Raw genomic sequence first — 17,007 nt, 5'->3', positions numbered from 1 at the left:
CTGGCAGAGGACAAAGCCCATAGAGCCAAAAAGCTGACTAATCCGAGAGAATCCACTTCATACCCTCACACCCACATCCAAACCCACATCATACATGCATCACACACACACAATCCAGCAGTAGAGAGGACATCTCAAGGAGCATGGAAGCACAGGTCACTGGATGGACGGATCACACAGTGGCACGTGCCTATAGTTATCTTAGCACTTGGGTGGACAGGCAGGGAGGGCAAAAGCTCAAGGGCACCCTCAGCCACATGCTGGGTCTGAGGCTGTGAGGGCCCTGTTTCCAAAAATCCAAAGTCAGGAAAAGAAATAGCCTCGGATGCGGTGAGCAGCCTTTAGAGGAAGTCACTTCCCTCTCACTATGCCTGTCCTGAGCATCAAGTCACTCACGGCTCTAGATGGATGGTGGCCTTGGGCATCAGGATGCTGTGTCCTGTGCTAGGCTTCTCCTGTGCAGAATTACATTCATTCATTCATTCGGTCTCTGTTTCTACCTCTCTGTGTGTGTCTCTGTCTCTCTGTCTCTCTCTGTTTCTCTGTCTCTCTGTTTCTCTGTCTCTCTGTCTCTCTCTCTCTCTTTCTCTGTGTGTGTGTGTGTGTGTGTGTGTGTGTGTGTGTGTGTGTGTGTCAGGGGAGGTCTACTTGTGTACTATGTGTGTACAGATGCCTGTGGAGACCAGAGGAGAATGTCACATCCATTGGCACTGGAGTTACAGATGGGTGTGAACCACCCAGCATGGGTGCTGAGAACTGAACCGCAGGCCTCTGTAAAGCAACAGGTGCTCTTAACCACTGAGTTATCTCTACAGCCACAGGAATTAATGATTGACGTGCTACTTCCACAGACCAGATCATCCGTGTACGTCTCCGGGGATCTGCATGGGAAGCCTGGTTATCTTGCAGAGCTAACACAGTGATGGCAGAGCCTAGAAAGCTCACTCCAGTGAGGTCAGAGGTATGCACTGTTCTGAGGGGAAGAGCACATTCACAGATCTGCTCGGCAGTGTTCATGCTAAGAGCTAGAAACAAAATGTTCCCCCGCCCAGTGGCCAGGTGGACACTTGGGCATGCCCTCACTCCAGACTACAGGCACGAACACCTCAGTGAGCCTCAGCAGGGTGAAGGGAGTCTCCTTGACAGTTTACCTGATTCTATCTGAGAGACATTTCCTAAAAGACAGAGAGATGCTGGGTAGAGATGGGGAGGGGCATTGTCAATGGGAGTTTAGGGTGATAGAAATGGCTTCCTCCTTGAACTTGATAGTGACTACATGAATCTATGTGTTCTAAAATATACTCCAAAATATGTCTACTTTACTGCATGATAAGTATAAGGAAGAGAATCGGCAAAGGCAGCTGAGTGCCCAAGACACAGCCTAGGTTGAGCAGTTCCCCTTTCTTAGGAAAATGGTTGGAGTCAGGAGCAGTAGTAAAGCAATTACCCGGCATCACAAAATAAATTTAGAAGAAAAATGGGCAAAGAGGAAGAGGAGGCTCTGAGACACCGGACTCAGCAGCTAGCTGCACCCTTCCACCACATGCCCACCCACATGGGCCTGGACTTGGTACTCAGACGCAGCTTCCCCCAGCTTTCCACTGTCCTGAGCTACCTCAGCTACAGCCCTCCCTGACAGGCAGTTCTGAGCCTGGTCCTTTGAGAGCATGTGTCACCTCAGGCTCAGTCATCAGCAGACCCACAAAGAACAAAGATGTTCCCGCCTACGGCCTCACTTGCTCCTGACAACAGTGAAGCTCAGGGAGGGTCTGGGAGCAGGAGAGGGGCTGGAAATGAGGAAGGTCAATTACAGGTTCCCTGCCAGGTGGGCTGGAGGTTGGATTAGGAGGGAGGGGGAGAACCGGGGCTTCCCACGCCAGACTTCTCATCCTCTGCCACTGGGGAGGAAGGTATTCATGCTCAAAAGCACACTAGGTTTGAACAGAACAGGGCAGGCAACTTCAGAGAGGGTGGCTGCGTGTGAAAGGTAGCACTTCGTAGTAAGAAAGACACCGAGTGAGAGGATGGGGGGCAAAACTCACAGGGACACAGGACAAGTCCCACCAGGCTTCTTTGGGAAGCGCCAGTGACCCAGCGCTAACAAGAAAACCCCTCCCTGGGGTTGGGGATTTAGCTCAGTGGTAGAGCGTTTGCCTACAAAGCGCAAGGCCCTGGGTTCGGTCCCCAGCTCCGAAAAATAGAAAAGAAAAAAAAAAAGAAAACCCCTCCCTCGCTTGACAGGCTAGATGTACCACTGCCAGGACCATGACTAGCTTGATTCTGAGATGCCACGCTGCACACTGACACTGTGACACCCCTGCTGGATACTCCACAGGCTATACCCCTGCTGGCTGTCTTTTCCTTCAGCATCAGTGGTTCAGCCACAAGTCCAGGGCAGCACAGAAAGTCGACACCAAATGTGGGGGTCGGGGCAGTAAGCTGTACCAGGAGCCTCCAGGGCTCCTGTGTCACAGAAAACCAGATGAGTCCCAGCACCACAGACTGTTGACAGGATGCACAGGGGAACTGCCCCAAGGATGAGTGTTATTCTCTCAGGGTGGGAGAACAGATGCTTCTAGAGCTGCTGGGACAACAGGAGCTTCAGTCCTTACCGGGAGCAACAAGGCATGCTGGGGGTTCCTGGGAGGAGCTCCATTTCCAGTCAGCTCCCTGAATACCATGGCCCACCCCCGTTGACAAGAGGTCACCGTGATTTCCCGCATTGTGCCAAGCGTCTACCCATCCCCTTCCTTCCCTATAAACCAACACCACTAACCCAGAGCCTTCACCACTGATTGCCCAAGAGTCAGAGCCACAGACATCAATAAGCAACACTGAACAGCTCGCCTCAGTGGATGCACTGAGGAGACAGTGAGAGAAGGTGCCTGCCTACTGCATTGCATCTGTTCAAATTCCTCCACAGGAGTGGGGCAGACAACTCAGAGAAAAGAGCAAGAATGGCCAGGCAAAGTCACCAGAGCCACACCCTAACCCTTTTGGGGGAGCATCTGTGTTTTGGAGGAGCTGCACTGACACTGACCGCTCCACATGGGGGGGTGGCTGGGTCCCAAGTGGTAACAGTGGGCAGGGTTCAGCAAGGCTCAGGAGCGAGGCCTGAGTCTGACAGTCCACACCTGCCTTCCTGCCCCAATGATTTTATTGTCTATAAGCATTTCCTGGAGTGAGTCACCCCAGTTTGATGCCTCTTGCTGGAGAAAACTGAATTTAGACAGCGTGAAGGGCCTCTAGCAGATCTGAGCATGGAAGACATTACAGACAGGTTTTGCCCTTTCACCCCCTTTCTTTCTTGCTAAAAACCATTACATTCCGAAAGCAGCCGCCAAGGTCTATTCCGTTACTTGGCCGGTGACTCATCCCTGAGACCAAACACCAAGGCCCAACTATCAAAATTCATGATTTGGCTAGTAGGGCCAATCAGGATTTACCGACTCACCCTAGCACGGACTCTCCCTTTTCCTCTTAAAAACCCTAGCAGTGGTTTTTTATTTGTTTGTTTGAGGTGGGGCTTTTTTGTTTGTTTGTTTTTTGTTTTGCTCTTGCTTGCTTGGCCTTTGCAGTTGAGCCCCCTGACCCCCTTGGGGGTAATAAATCTCCTTGGCACTAATAATTTGGTGTCTGCTTCTGCCCTGTACCCATTCTGGGGGGCAGACCTCCTTTTCACAACTTCCTAAAATGCCATACCAGGTCCTTTAGACGGCTTGATACGAGATTAAATAAGTGTCATGGGTCAGAATCCCCGAAACAGTGGGGAGTAGTGGAGCAGTGCCATTTCTCTGCATGCCGCTGATCAGACCAGACTTCTCGATCATACTAGTAGCTAGAAAGGACATGCACCCATGCACGCACGCACGCACGCACGCACGCATACACACACAAGGTTGGTTGGGGGGGAGCACACCTGAGTCACACAACACAGAGGGAAAGACACAATATAAATAAGACATGAATGGAGAAGCTGATATTGAGACAGAGAAACACACACACACACACACACACACACACTCACGAGAGAGAGAGAGAGAGAGAGAGAGAGAGAGAGAGAGAGAGAGAGAGAGAGCAGGTCCCTTACTGCATACCAGTACTTGGTATGGGAGATACTGTTGGATTCTGGATCTTTGGAGGAGACAAGGTCTCACTGTGTCTTGAACTCATGCACTTTAGTGTTTCTAATACCTCAGCCTCCTCAGTAACTGAGACTACAGCTAAATTTCCCGGCACTCTAAATTTCCCTTATCAAACATTTCAAAGATTTCATGTCACTCAGTGTAGTAGTCCTGCACAGTTAGAGTTCTTTAGATTTCTGATACACTGCATTAGAATGGAGGAGTGGGTTGAAGGGGACCCTGCTGCACCCCCTTCAGGACTGTGTGACACGGGCACTCCTCTGCACGCTGTGTAAACTGATCCAGTTACCCAGAGTCAAAGCCAGCTGCAGCCAGTGCTGCTTGCAGTCCTGTCAGGGCGGCTCAGCTGGGCTTTTCAACAGTGGCAAGGGTTTCTCAGTTATAAAGGGATTCTTGGTTATTAAAAGTAATGTCAACTAACACCGTGCTGTCAAACCCTCCAGGCGCCGAGTCACACAGGCCAGATCCACTGCTATGTCAGTCTGTGAATGTGGAATCCTTGAGGTTTAGAAAGCTACGCAGCTGCCTGGGGCCAAAGAGCTACTGCAGAAGTCCAGATAGAGCAGGCAGAGCCTGATTCCACAGCCTTGCTATGCCGGACTGTGGATGTCACTACAGCTAGGTGGACTCTGTATTCCTCTAAGGAATACATCTTGTTGCAAGCTTGGTCCACACGTGGACAATATGGAAGGGTCTGGGAATGGACCAGAGGTAGACATAATGAGAGGTACTTAGGTCATCAGGACTCTGTCCTGCTTAGGCTAAAAAGGAGACCACTCTCTTTCCATAGGCTCTGCCGTGGCCAACAGTGTGGCCCAGCCTTAAACCTGTGAGCTAAACAAACCTTCCTCCCTATCCAGTTGCCTTTGGTAATGAGCTTCAGTAATAAAAGTCAATGAGCACAGCCAAGGACCCTCCAATCAGCCACGGCACTAGGGTGGGCTGGTGGCCCCAGTCTGTGGAACACTAACAGGAGAGGCTGCTCCTGCTCTGGACTGGCAGTCAACTCTGGTTGATACAGAGGAGTCCTATTCTACAGTTGCTGCCTTAATGTCACTTCCCTTTCTTTCCACAGATGAGAGAATGCAGGATGTAACTCCAGAGATCAGGCAATTTGTTTGATGACAATTGATTAGGTCCTTGCTGGCCCCAGGGATGGGAAGATAAATGGGGAATGGTCTCAGAGACATTCCAGAAGTATCTTAGCTCCTGACAAACACCACAATTCTAGATGCAGATGCTAATGGCAACACAGAAGTGGAAGCTTGATTTTGCCTGGGGAACCTTAAAAGTCTTGTTTCTTGATGCTGGGGAGATGGCTCAGTGGGTAAGGCATTTGCCTCACCAACAGAGAGACTCAGTTCAAAGCAAGAGGACCTCAGAACCTATGGAAAGTCATGAGACGTACTGTGCAATTCAAATCCCAGTGTTTCCATGGCAAGATGAGAGGTGGAGATGGAAGATTCCCTGGAAGCTTGTGGGCCAGCTAACCTGGCATGTATACTGTCTAACAACAACCCTGTCTCAAACAGAGTGGACGGTGAAGATTGACACCCAAGGCTGTCCTCTGACCTCCACATGAGAACCATGGCACTCCACTCACACATCAACATGGAGATGGGGACACACACACACACACACACACACACACACACACAGAGAGAGAGAGAGAGAGAGAGAGACAGAGACAGAGACAGAGACAGAGATAGAGAGAATATTACATTTCTGAGTCAAATCTGGTAGGAGCCCAAGCATGCCAGACACAAGAAGATATTTAAGACCACAAAAGCAGATGGCATACAGCAGCAAGAAGATCGAGGTGGACTGATGTCCCCCATTTAGCTAATGCAGACTTACTCAGACTTAGCTGGGAGGGATTAGGAGAATTGGAGGCCTAGCACAGCTTCAGTTTACATTTGGAAGTATCCCCAAACTGTACAACTCAATGTACATATAACTGACAACTGATTTAACCATCATAAAATCAGCTTGGAACTCCCTTGCAGGCAATCGTATACAACAAGAACTAAACACCCCCAGTCCCCAGCCTTCTCTTACTTGGGACATAAACACATGTTCTTCAGAAACAGAGGTGCAGAATTGGCAGGTGCCACTGGCTGGTGAATGAGGGAGAAGAGTCCCGCCACCCCAACACTCAGGACACCTAAATAGTGCAAGGACCCCTCTGTGTGCACAGTTGCAGCCACTCTACCGCCTGTGGGAGAACCCTAGTTCAGTCTACAGGGGTTGTCCCTTCTCTTAGCTCAGCCTCTTTCAGCAGAGGCCGCTCCATTTGCTTTGTCCTCTGAGAGACAGAAACATTAGTTTGGGAGACCCCAACCTGGGACAAAGGAAGTGAGAATGTGGGTCTGCATGGAGTTGCCAAGCTCCTAGATAAGGACTTCACTAATGTCACCAGAGGTGACAGAACAGGCACTATGTATTACAGCAGAGAAGGGCATCTCGCCACAGCATATTGGATCTTCAGGCTGTCTGTCCCTCTCCTTTGATCACAGCTAGGTCTCTCACTATAGCACGGTGTGTCTTCAGCAGTCTGCTCTGTATAGCAGTATGTAGTGTTGGGTGCTTAGAGCCACTGTGACATTACGCATAGCTCAAAGCACTGCCCTAGGCAGGTTTTCCTGATCTACAGTAGCCCTAAGCAACAGAAACTCCACAGAACCCCGACCCTTTGGGTTGTTCCAGGTTGAACTCTTCTCTAGTTTTGCGTTCCCCAAAACCTCCTGAGCAGAGTCATCAGGATGGCCCTTGACACAGCTGTTACGGTATATTTGGAAGTATTCTCCCAAACCGTACAACTCAACGTATATATCACTGATTTGACCATGATAAAATCAGCTTGGAACTCCCTTGTAGGCAATCGTATACAACAAGAGCTAAACTCCCCCAGCCCCTGGTCTTCTCTTACTTTGGAACATAAACACATGTTCTTCAGAAACATGGAGTAGTTTTTTGGTGACAAGGAAGGTGGACATTAAGCTGCCCTGTTAGAAAAGTCATCAGAGGGGTTGGGGATTTAGCTCAGTGGTAGAGCGCTTGCCTAGGAAGTCTGAAGGCCCTGGGTTGGGTCCCCAGCTCCGAAAAAAAGAACCAAAAAAAAAAAAAAAAAGAAAAAAAAAAAAAATCATCAGAGGCACTGACTACTGAGCCGCCTCTACCTGCTTAGTGGAGACTTTGTGCTTGGCCACATGCCCACTGTGCTACTGAGCAGAATTCACTGTGCACTTACAGTGGGGACATGCTTTGTCTGGAAGGGACGAGACGAACGGAGCTTCTGCTTCGGTTAGAGGCACCAAAGAATAAGCAGACATCATAGCACCATTGTTAGTGCTGTGAATGAGACACAAGTGTGGACAGATCCCATCTGAACCTCCCAGTGACAACCCGCATGTGGCTGTCCAAGCTGAGATGTCCTGGCCATCAGATTTCTCGCTTCATACAAGAAATCAAAAGGAGTTTAAAGTCTTTCAGTAATTATTATCATAAGGTGGTTGTGGTGGTGTCACCTGGAATCCCAGTAATAAGATCTTAGCTCAAAAGAAAAAAAAATAAAACAACAAAAACTCCCAGAAGAGGGGTTGGGGATTTAGCTCAGTGGTAGAGCGCTTGCCTAGCAAGTGTAAGGCCCTGGGTTGGGTCCCCAGCTCCGAAGAAGAAGAAGGAGGAGGAGGAGGAGGAGGAGGAGGAGGAGGAGGAGGAGGAGGAGGAGGAGGAGGAGGAGGAGGAGGAGGAGGAGGAGGAGGAAGAAGAAGAAGAAGAAGAAGAAGAAGAAGAAGAAGAAGAAGAAGAAGAAGAAGAAGAAGAAGAAGCAGCAGCAGCAGCAGAAGAAGAAGAGCAACAACAACAACAACTCCCAGAAGCCTACATTCTGGGACTGGAGAGGTGGCTTACAGCAGCAATTAAGAGCACTGGCTGCACGTCCAGAGGAGCAGGGTTTGATTCTCAGCATCTGGATATATGGTGGTTCACAACAGCCTGTAAATCCGGTCTGAAGGGATCTGATATCCTCTTCTGGCCTCCATGGGCACAAGGCCACATGTGGTGCACAGACATACATATAGGCAAACAAATGCCCATATACATGAAAATAAATAACCCTTTAAAAAAGCTATATCATGTGGAAATCATGTTGGTTATACTGGCTACATAGATATCTTAAATTCATTTCACTGTTTCTTTTATTCGAGGATGTTTACTGTGGCTTGCCTTAAATTTCTGCTGAATGGTGTGAGTGAGAAGGACTGGCTGGGCAGGAACCTGCCTGTGTAGCCGACAGTGAGGCAAAGGCCTAAGGTAGGAACCGGGGCTGCCAGGGTTCTAGGCTAGTCATGGAGGCTAGGCTAAGGACCCAGGCTCACGGAGCAGACTGCATGTGAGCAGAACAAAATGAGGACTAGCAAGAAGAGGTACTGAGTCCAGCCCTGCAGCCCTGGGCTACAGCTCTGGGAGTGCCAGGGCTATAGGCGTGCTCCACCATGCCCAGCTTTAAGTAGAAGCAGCACTAGGCTTGGTTATTAACTGGTTTTCCATCTCCTTTGGCTCACCCCGAACTAAATTACCAGCAGAGGACATCTCAGATTTGGTGCTGCTTGGATTTCATTTAAGTCTTTTCTATTAACTATAAACTTAATATGCGTAGTTAACCAGAATGGGCTCCTGTTCCTCCAGAGCCTTCACCCCTTGCTCAGGAAGCCCAGCTCTGCACCCCAGTTTTAGCTCACACCTCCCAACTCAAGCATGTTGGCTCAAACCCGCCACTGGTGCCTTTCTACTTTGGTATTTTCCATCTGCGTTGGATCTGCTCTTTCTAGTGCCCCATTCCCCGCAAGCTCAGTGGCCACTCTGCAGCCGTGACTCATCTGCTGTGAATCATTGCCTGCCTAAGATGCAAAGGCAGGGAATGCTCTCCAGCACACCTGGCTGGGTGCGAGCCCCTGAGCCCCTGCCTGTGGTCTGCACACAGCACAATAGCCTGGGTGGGGGCAGTTACTAAGAGCAAAACAACCCCTGCCCTGTAATGAGTCTTGGCCACCCAATTCTGGCTTTAGAGGCTGGCAGGGGCTTCTGGTGGGAGCCTGCAAGGCCAAGATCACGGCAGCATTGACTCCTGCCAGTGCTTCCTTCACAGAGCAGCAGGCAACTTCAAGCGCACTCTTAGCAGCCCTTTCTGTTTCCAGAGCTGGGTGTCTGTCTCTGTCTCTGTCTCTGTCTCTCTCTCTCTGTGTGTGTGTGTGTGTGTGTGTGTGTGTGTGTGTGTGTGTGTGTGTGTGTGTGTGTGTGTGTGTGTGTGTAGTCCAGAGAGGGGTTCCAGCATAGGGGACTATGACAGAAATGCAACAGAGAGCCTGACTAGGATCCTGGGACAGAAAGAAGACTTTCATGGACAAACTCATGCAATTCAAGCAGGGCCCGAGCCAGGCTAATGCCACCTGCCTGTAATTCCAGCACTGGGGAGGCTGAGGCGATAGGACCGTGGGTTCAAACCAGCCAGAGATACCTAGAAGTTAGACTCATCCCCAAATCAAAGTCCCCAGCTGAGTCAGCGAGAACATTAAGGGCACCTTCATTCACCTGCCCCTCCCTCCCCTGCAGAGGCATATCTTTGAGACAGCAGATGATGCTGGAAGACAGAGGAACAGAAAGCACCACACTTTCTCAGGACAAAATAATGGCTGAATGGGAGCAAAGACTGGTCCATGCTTCATCATGCTCCAAGCTAGAAAATGACACTTGTCACTAAGGACCACCTACTGCCCAGTGCCCAGAATAGGCAGAACCATGGCGAGGATGCAAAATGGTGGCTCCTGGGTGGGGGACAGGACAAAGAGGAACTGCTATCGTTAGTGACTTGCTTTTTGGGGGCGATGGAAATGGTCTAAAATTAGACTATGACGATGGTCTTACCACTCAGTAGCGTTACTAAAAATAACTGACTCGTGAAATGGGTAGATTCTATAATGTGTAAAATGCACTTCTACAAGCTCCTAAAGAAAGAAGGAAACAGAGAAGAAAGAGGGGAGGGAGGCAGCTATTTAAAGTCTATGCAAAGAGAGGGTGAGGAGTGAGTGAACTCTTAGGACTGAAGCCGAGAGCTAAGCATCTTCACAGAAGGAATCGATGGCAGCCAGGCTCTGAGAGGCCAGGGCTTTCAAGCCATCTGCAGCCTTCCACTCTCAGCACTTCTGCACCCCCAAAGTGCTAGGAAGTGCTGAGGGCAGGCAAAAGAGTGAGTAGGGTGAGTGAAGACCGGTCTGAGCAGGCACATGGCTGTTGAGACAGTGCTCTTGATGGGGAGGGGTCAATCAGGCCTTGAGACTAAATCCCAGGGCTGGCAGGGCACCAGGAACGCCCAGGCACAGAGGGCAGAGGACCAGTGTAGTCTTCAGTACCTGTCAGAAGCACTAACAGGGGGTCTCACAGGTGACCTTGGCTTTGCCCAGGGCAGCAGCAGATCAGACAAGCTGAGGAGACAGATTCAGAGCCAGGGAACATGGATTTGCAAATTTCTTGACTCCTCTATACCCGGAGTCTCAGCTGTAAATTGGGATATTACCAGGGGCTATTCAGACTGTTTTTGTGGGGACTGACATGATAACCCTATAACTGGTCATGATACTTGTCACGGCAGATACACCCCATAATAATCACCAGCTATAATAAGGTTCAGAACAACTTCACACCCTTGGAACCTAAGATCAGCTGTCCCTGTTCCCAGGGCCATTCCTCACCCCTGTCAGCACCAGCCCAGATAATGAGGTTGAAGCAACAGGACACTGGAAGCCACCCCTCCAGAGAAGCACTTCCTCCCATTTGTCTCAAATGCGGCACCACTGAATCATTTCTTCTAGCACGCTCCTTCCCAATATAGACCTCCTGGCAGGGATCTTGTCATCCTTTCTGAACACATAGGAACAAGCCAGTCCACTGGGCACAGAAGAGGCAGGAGGGAAGAAGACTGGAAGGAGAGACAACAACAGCCCTGTGGTGACTGGGAATGAAAGCATAAAAAGAGCATCAGGTCTCTGGAAGGAGCCCCAAGATGCTGACGGTAATGGTCCCCGTGGAGATGGGGAGGACAGTGGAAAGATCACAGCAACTTGTCACTAGCATCTTGGTATGTCATTTGAATTTGATACCAGCCATGGGTTATCCAATCAAAAACAAAACCGGAAAACCCCAGCAACCTGGACATTGTGGCATGGATTTGTAATCCCAGCACTTAGAAGATTGAGGGAGGACTGTGAGCAATAGGCTAGCCTGGGCTACACAGCAAGATCCCATCTGAAAGCTAAACAAGATAAGGATTTAGAGAGCTAGTGAGAGAAGGGCAAGGTTCTTTTACCACAAACCACAAATCAGCCTGGCAGGAGCTCCTGAAGAGTTCATACGTAGTCAAGGGTGAAGGTCAGAGCCTGCATGTCCCAACAGGCTCAGTAGCTGTCTTTGGCAATGATATAGGGAGGGCAGCTTCCCTGATGTCAGCACCTCCTCCACACAGAGGTGTGAAGTCCATGGTGAAGAGGACAGGGATGCTAGACACTGACAAGCTATTTCTACTCCATTGGATGGAATCCAGCAAAAAGTCAAGGAAGGAAATCCTGTCCCAGGGCTCACCATGAAGCACAGTGTGCATCCATCCCCTGAAGATGGGAGGATCATGGATGCATTCCAAGAATGCATCTAAACCACTGTAATTGTTCCTAAACATTGCCAAGCAACCTCTACCAATTTGTCCTGTTAAAATGTCACTATATGGGCTGGAGAGATGGCTCAGTGGTTAAGAGCACTGACTGCTCTTCCAGAGGTCCTGAGTTCAAATCCCAGCAACCACATGGTGGCTCACAACCATCTGTAATGAGATCTGATATCTTCTGGTGTGTCTGACAGCTACAGTGTACTTATATATAATAAATAAATAAATCTTTAAAAAAATGTCACTATATTTTGTGGGCTTTTTTTTTTAAATTTTAGTTTATTTGCTTGTTAGAGTTTTAGAATAGGGTCTTACTCTACAGCCATTCCTGACCTCAAACTTACTATGATACTGATCACAAACTTGCTGTAATCCTCCTTCCTCAGCCTCCCAAGCGTTAGATGAGTACCACTGCATTCAACTAAAGGTCACTGAATCTTTTAGTTGGAAGACATTAAGCTGAATTATGCCCACAAAAATGTCGATTGAAGCTCTATCCCCAGATATGTGTTAATATGTTTGGAAAAGGATGGTTATGGATGTGACTTGTTGAGACCACGATAGACTATAATAGACCCCAAATGCAGAAGCTAGAGTGCTTCAGTTATAAAGGAAGGATCCCTGGGCTGACCAGCAACCAGTAGTAGCAGCTGAAAGACACATGGAACCTGAGTCATGAAAAGGAAACGGTCCTTCTGGTCTGTGAACCTCTGAGAGAATCCATTTTTATTGTTTTGAAATACCCAGTTTATAGAACGTTGTTATAGCTCGCTCCTCCAGGAGATTGACACAGACCGTCACTTGGCTTCTCTTCCCATCCACCATGCCTGAACTCTTCTGCCCATTGGTCAGCTGCTAGCCTGCTATCTCCCATAAGAGAAGCCAATCGAGTGTCCACCTCAGTAGCACCTCCTCCCATCCTGTAAGGCTCTGATATAAACAGTCCTACAGTAAGCATGCACTGAGCACTTCTACAAGCCAGCCACTGTTCTGGGCGTGTTGATACAGCAGCAAACAGTGGACAGATAATAAAAAAATGTTCTCAAAGAAACAAGGTTATTTCTAATGCAGATAAAGAATACTGCAATATGCTGAAGGGAGTGGGCTGGGGACCAGAGGAAACAGGAAGATCATTTTGACTAACAGGGAAGGTCTCCCTTAACATGTGACATAGGAGTGGTTACCTGAATGATAGGCGGGTGCCTACAAGGAAATCTGGAAGGAGGAACAACCAGTGAACAGGCCCTGTGGCACAGAAAACTAGGTATGCGTAAGGAGGGACTCTGGGAATCACTGGGGTAGCTGCTGACACTGGAGATACAGGCGAGATCAGTCAGTACCTGTGTCACTAACTGGCAGCCTAAGATAAGTCTGAGCTGCATCCTGAGAGACTATGGCATTCTTCAAACAAGCCTTTTCTTTTCTTTCTTTTTTTTTTTCCCGGAGCTGGGGACCGAACCCAGGGACTTGCGCTTCCTAGGCAAGCGCTCTACCACTGAGCTAAATCCCCAACCCCCAAACAAGCCTTTCTAACTGTACTGCGTGTCCTTTGCTTCTTGGGATCTTACCAGTAACAGCCCTGAATGTTCTGTAATTCTGGTCATCAAGATGTTCCTGGCTTACCGGCTCAAATTCCTGCACCTCTGTAGCAACTTACAACGTGTACTCTGAATGGCTTTCTGTGACCTTCATCAAATGTGCTATCGAGAAAAGAACACAGTCCCCGAGACATGCAGTAAATGAAACCTTTCAGGTCAGACCTTGGCTTTGATACATGTACCCAGGACTGTTTTGGCTTTCAGTCTGGCCAGAACCACTGAACTGACCTGCAGAAACAGCCATACGGTAACCCCCTGCAGTCCTGTGGTGCTGCCCGGATTTGGAGGATGGGATAAAAAGCTTGTTCTTCCCTAACAAGAACAGCTGTGTGTGCTAAAAATAGGGGGGAAAAAAAAAGGCCACAAAACCTCAAACAATGCCACGTACAAAATCTAGGTGAACGCAGCAGAGCCGGCAGCAGCTCCATGGATTCTACCACACTTCTCTTCCAGTCGGGAGATTAAAAAAAAGTCACTGGGGCGCGTCTCCCTAGAACTGCCATGCTGTCTTGCATCATAGCTGAGGACACCCGACTTGTTTGGAAACTAAGCACTTGAGCAAAAATGCTCTGCAATGCACTTCCTACTGGCTTTCTCAAAGCCTGGAGACAAATCTGAGTTGCCACAGAGGGTGTAGGGAGAGGTAACAGTATGGTGATGCTGGCTGGCCAGCCAGGCTGACTGTCAGTGAGGCGGGGAGAGCAGAGAAGGATGCTCCACTCAGCCCTCCAGCCCAGCAGGAGGCGTAATCTGCTCACACCCATCTCACATCCTCTTGGGTGATGATCTATTATACCCAGCACTTTTAGCAACCAAATTATTGTGGCGCTTTCTTTGCCTCCAATAGTTAAGTGGCCCTAGACAAGTGAGTCTTGGTTTCTTCATCTGTGTCACAGGAGGAATGTCACCTGCCACTCCCAAATTAATGGTGAAGATGAACAAGGAGATCCTGTTGAAAGTACTCTGTAAGCTACCAAAGCAGGAGAACACCATAACAGTGGAAGTCATCCTCCTGTTGCTGTTCCTTACTGCAGTGGGCTGTCATTCAGCTTTTGATTCCTCTCTTTAGACTTGGTCTTGTTATACAGCCCAGGGTGGCCTTGAACCCATGATGCTCCTGCCTCAGCTTCTGGAGTACTAATAGTGCAAGCCTATGCCATTTCATCTGACGTTTGAAATTACATTTTTAGTTGTTTTAATTTTTAACTTTTTTTTGTATGCATGTGAGTAGGTGCTTGAGGAGGCAAGAAGAGAGCGTCAGATTCTGTGAAGCTAGGGTTACAGGTGGTTGGGAGTCCCCCAAGGTGGGTGATGGGAACTGAACTCTGGTCTTCTCAAAGATCAGTGCTCTTAACTGCTGAACCTTCACTCCAGACCCTTGATGTTCCTTTTAACCCAATGATTTTCCTTTTGTGAAAGGGAGAAAAAGAAAGGAAGCCAGGTATTCACATGACTTGACCACTCTATAGCTCCCTAGGGGATCAGGGGGTTGGGAGCTGTCCTAAAAGAAGCTCCCTTAGCACCATCTGGGGTTATTATAAAACCACTTACCTTTGAAGTAACAAATATTGTCAGGAAGATAGAGCTGCATTTAGCATCCGTGGAGATGCTAAATTTCTTTAAGGCGTGTGATATGGCTATATTTGTGACATTCTCAAGAACTGACACAGACCATCCAAAAGACAACCATCCCAAGAAATTTCTGTATTGCAACAGGGACTGAGATAGCCCATCATCGCCAACTAGAAATCACCAGTGTTTGAGGGGAAAAGAAAATCTCGGGTGTCAACTTTTTCCACGGAAGCCCGTCGAAACAGCTTATCTGCCATCTTGGTCCTCCAAGGCCTAAAGATCCTTACTTCTGACCACAGTGTGGGAAAGAGGGAAGGGATGTGGCTCACTCAACTCCTGTCCTGGGGTTCATGCTATGTCGCTGTCCTGCTTTCAGGATTAGGGAGGAGGCAGATCGAAGGGAATGAATCAGAACCTCAGCATCGGGTTACAGGCTGGATCCCCAGCCGGGCCGAGGGTAGCCCGGCCTGACAGCTGACAGCTCACCTCTACCTCTGACTCACCACCGGGACAGCTCCACATCGGGGGCCCAGCCCGTGCCAGCGCACCTGCGCCCGCAGAGCCGCGCTCCCGCTCACTCCGTAGGTCGCACCCGTGTGCGGTACTGGACCGCCAAGCCTGCTTCCTCCTCCCCTTGTCACCTTCCCACGTCTCATCAACCCGCAACTCGGGAGAGCGCAGACCAGTGCAAGACTGGTCTTCCCAAATCCTAGAAGCGGCCTCGGTGTCCCAGCCTTCCCCGGTGGCCCCGGCGCGGGTCGTGGCCTCTGACCGGTTCGAGGCCCTCCACTGTGGCCGGCGGAGTGACAGTCCTGCCCGCTGCACCGGCCGTCCAGCTGACCCGCCCACGCCGCCCGCGACCCCTCCTCACCGGTCCCCGCGCAGCCACGCCGCACAGCCCCTCGCGAGTGCAGCACCGCAGCCCGAGGCCCTCTCGCCGCGGCAGCCCGCGGGACCGGGCAGGGGGCGGACGCCGTCGGGTCCGCAGCTGCCGCGGATGTGCCGGGCGCGGTGAGCCGTGCCGGGTCCTTCTGAGGCGCGGCGGAGCGAGCTGTCAGTCAGAGGGGCTCGCCCCGCCCCTTTAGCGGCACGTGATGTGCGAGCAGCCGGGTCTTTCTGTAGTGTGGCGGAGAGAGCTGTCAGTCAGCAGGAAGCGCCCCGCCCAGTCCCACCCTCCTCTCCCGCGTGACGTGCGAGTTCTCCGGAGCCCTGGAGCAAGCCGGGAGCCCCGCCTCCAGAGCACCACGTGACTCACGAGCTGTCACTTTTGCTGGGAACGCCCCTCTTCGCTCGGCTCCTGTACGCAGGCGCAGGAGCGCCCCTTCGTCCCTGGGTCTCCCCACAGCCGCGCGGGTTCCCTCCAGAACAGTTCCAGCAGAGGATGACCAGGGCGCGGCCTTTTTGCGTGCAAGAGTGGTTTGGGAGAGGAAAATGTCCCTCAAAGTTGGTCTTGCCTAAGGTAGCAGAGTCCCAGCGAAGATCCCGTGGACCGACCCGCCTTTGAAGGCGCGAGTGGCAGGCTAAGTCCCGTTTGTCTTCTGAAAGGCGTGTCTTTAAGAAGCCAGTAGATTTGGCTCTTTTCATAAATAGGAGTAGGCACAACGTCCAGCCATTCAGCTTCTCCCACATCTCTTCAATAAAGAAACACAAAGAGGCTGGGGGTGGAGCTCAGGTCCTGCCTCCCATGCCCAGAGCCAGAGAGGCAAAGAAAAATTAAAGAAAACTAAGGTTGAGCTTCTGGGATTTTCTGAAGTCGTGAGGGTTAGCCAGGGGGAATGGAGTTCTGCCAATCAGGAAGATGATCCTGTTGGTGGTAACCAGGCACCTTCCCTTTGCTGACGACAGATGGAAAGATCTGTCCCACTGAGACTTCTTGGGAAAGTTTAAGAGATCCTGAGAAAAACGCTGGGAGCTGCAGTTCTTGGGGAGTTTAGAACCTTCCAGGTATACGTGACCACCCCAGGAGACGGTCTCACAC

The 17,007-nt window shown here is 50.2% G+C and overlaps 1 protein-coding gene across 2 annotated transcripts in view; it reads right to left on the bottom strand.

Annotated features, from left to right (window-relative positions):
- The window catches only part of Kiaa0513 (KIAA0513 ortholog), a 49,036-nt gene extending 32,955 nt beyond the window's left edge, over positions 1-16,081 (bottom strand). For both annotated transcript variants that reach the window (XM_032887411.1, XM_032887412.1), the window contains exon 1: positions 15,901-16,081. The gene's annotated coding sequence lies outside the window, so the exon portion shown is untranslated. The remainder of the gene's footprint in view (positions 1-15,900) is intronic.
- Between the last annotated feature and the right edge of the window lie 926 nt (positions 16,082-17,007).

The sequence above is a fragment of the Rattus rattus genome, chromosome 17 (genome assembly GCF_011064425.1).
Source record: "Rattus rattus isolate New Zealand chromosome 17, Rrattus_CSIRO_v1, whole genome shotgun sequence".
Taxonomy (NCBI): Eukaryota; Metazoa; Chordata; class Mammalia; order Rodentia; family Muridae; genus Rattus; species Rattus rattus.
This window is presented reverse-complemented; position numbering and strand designations above follow the sequence as displayed.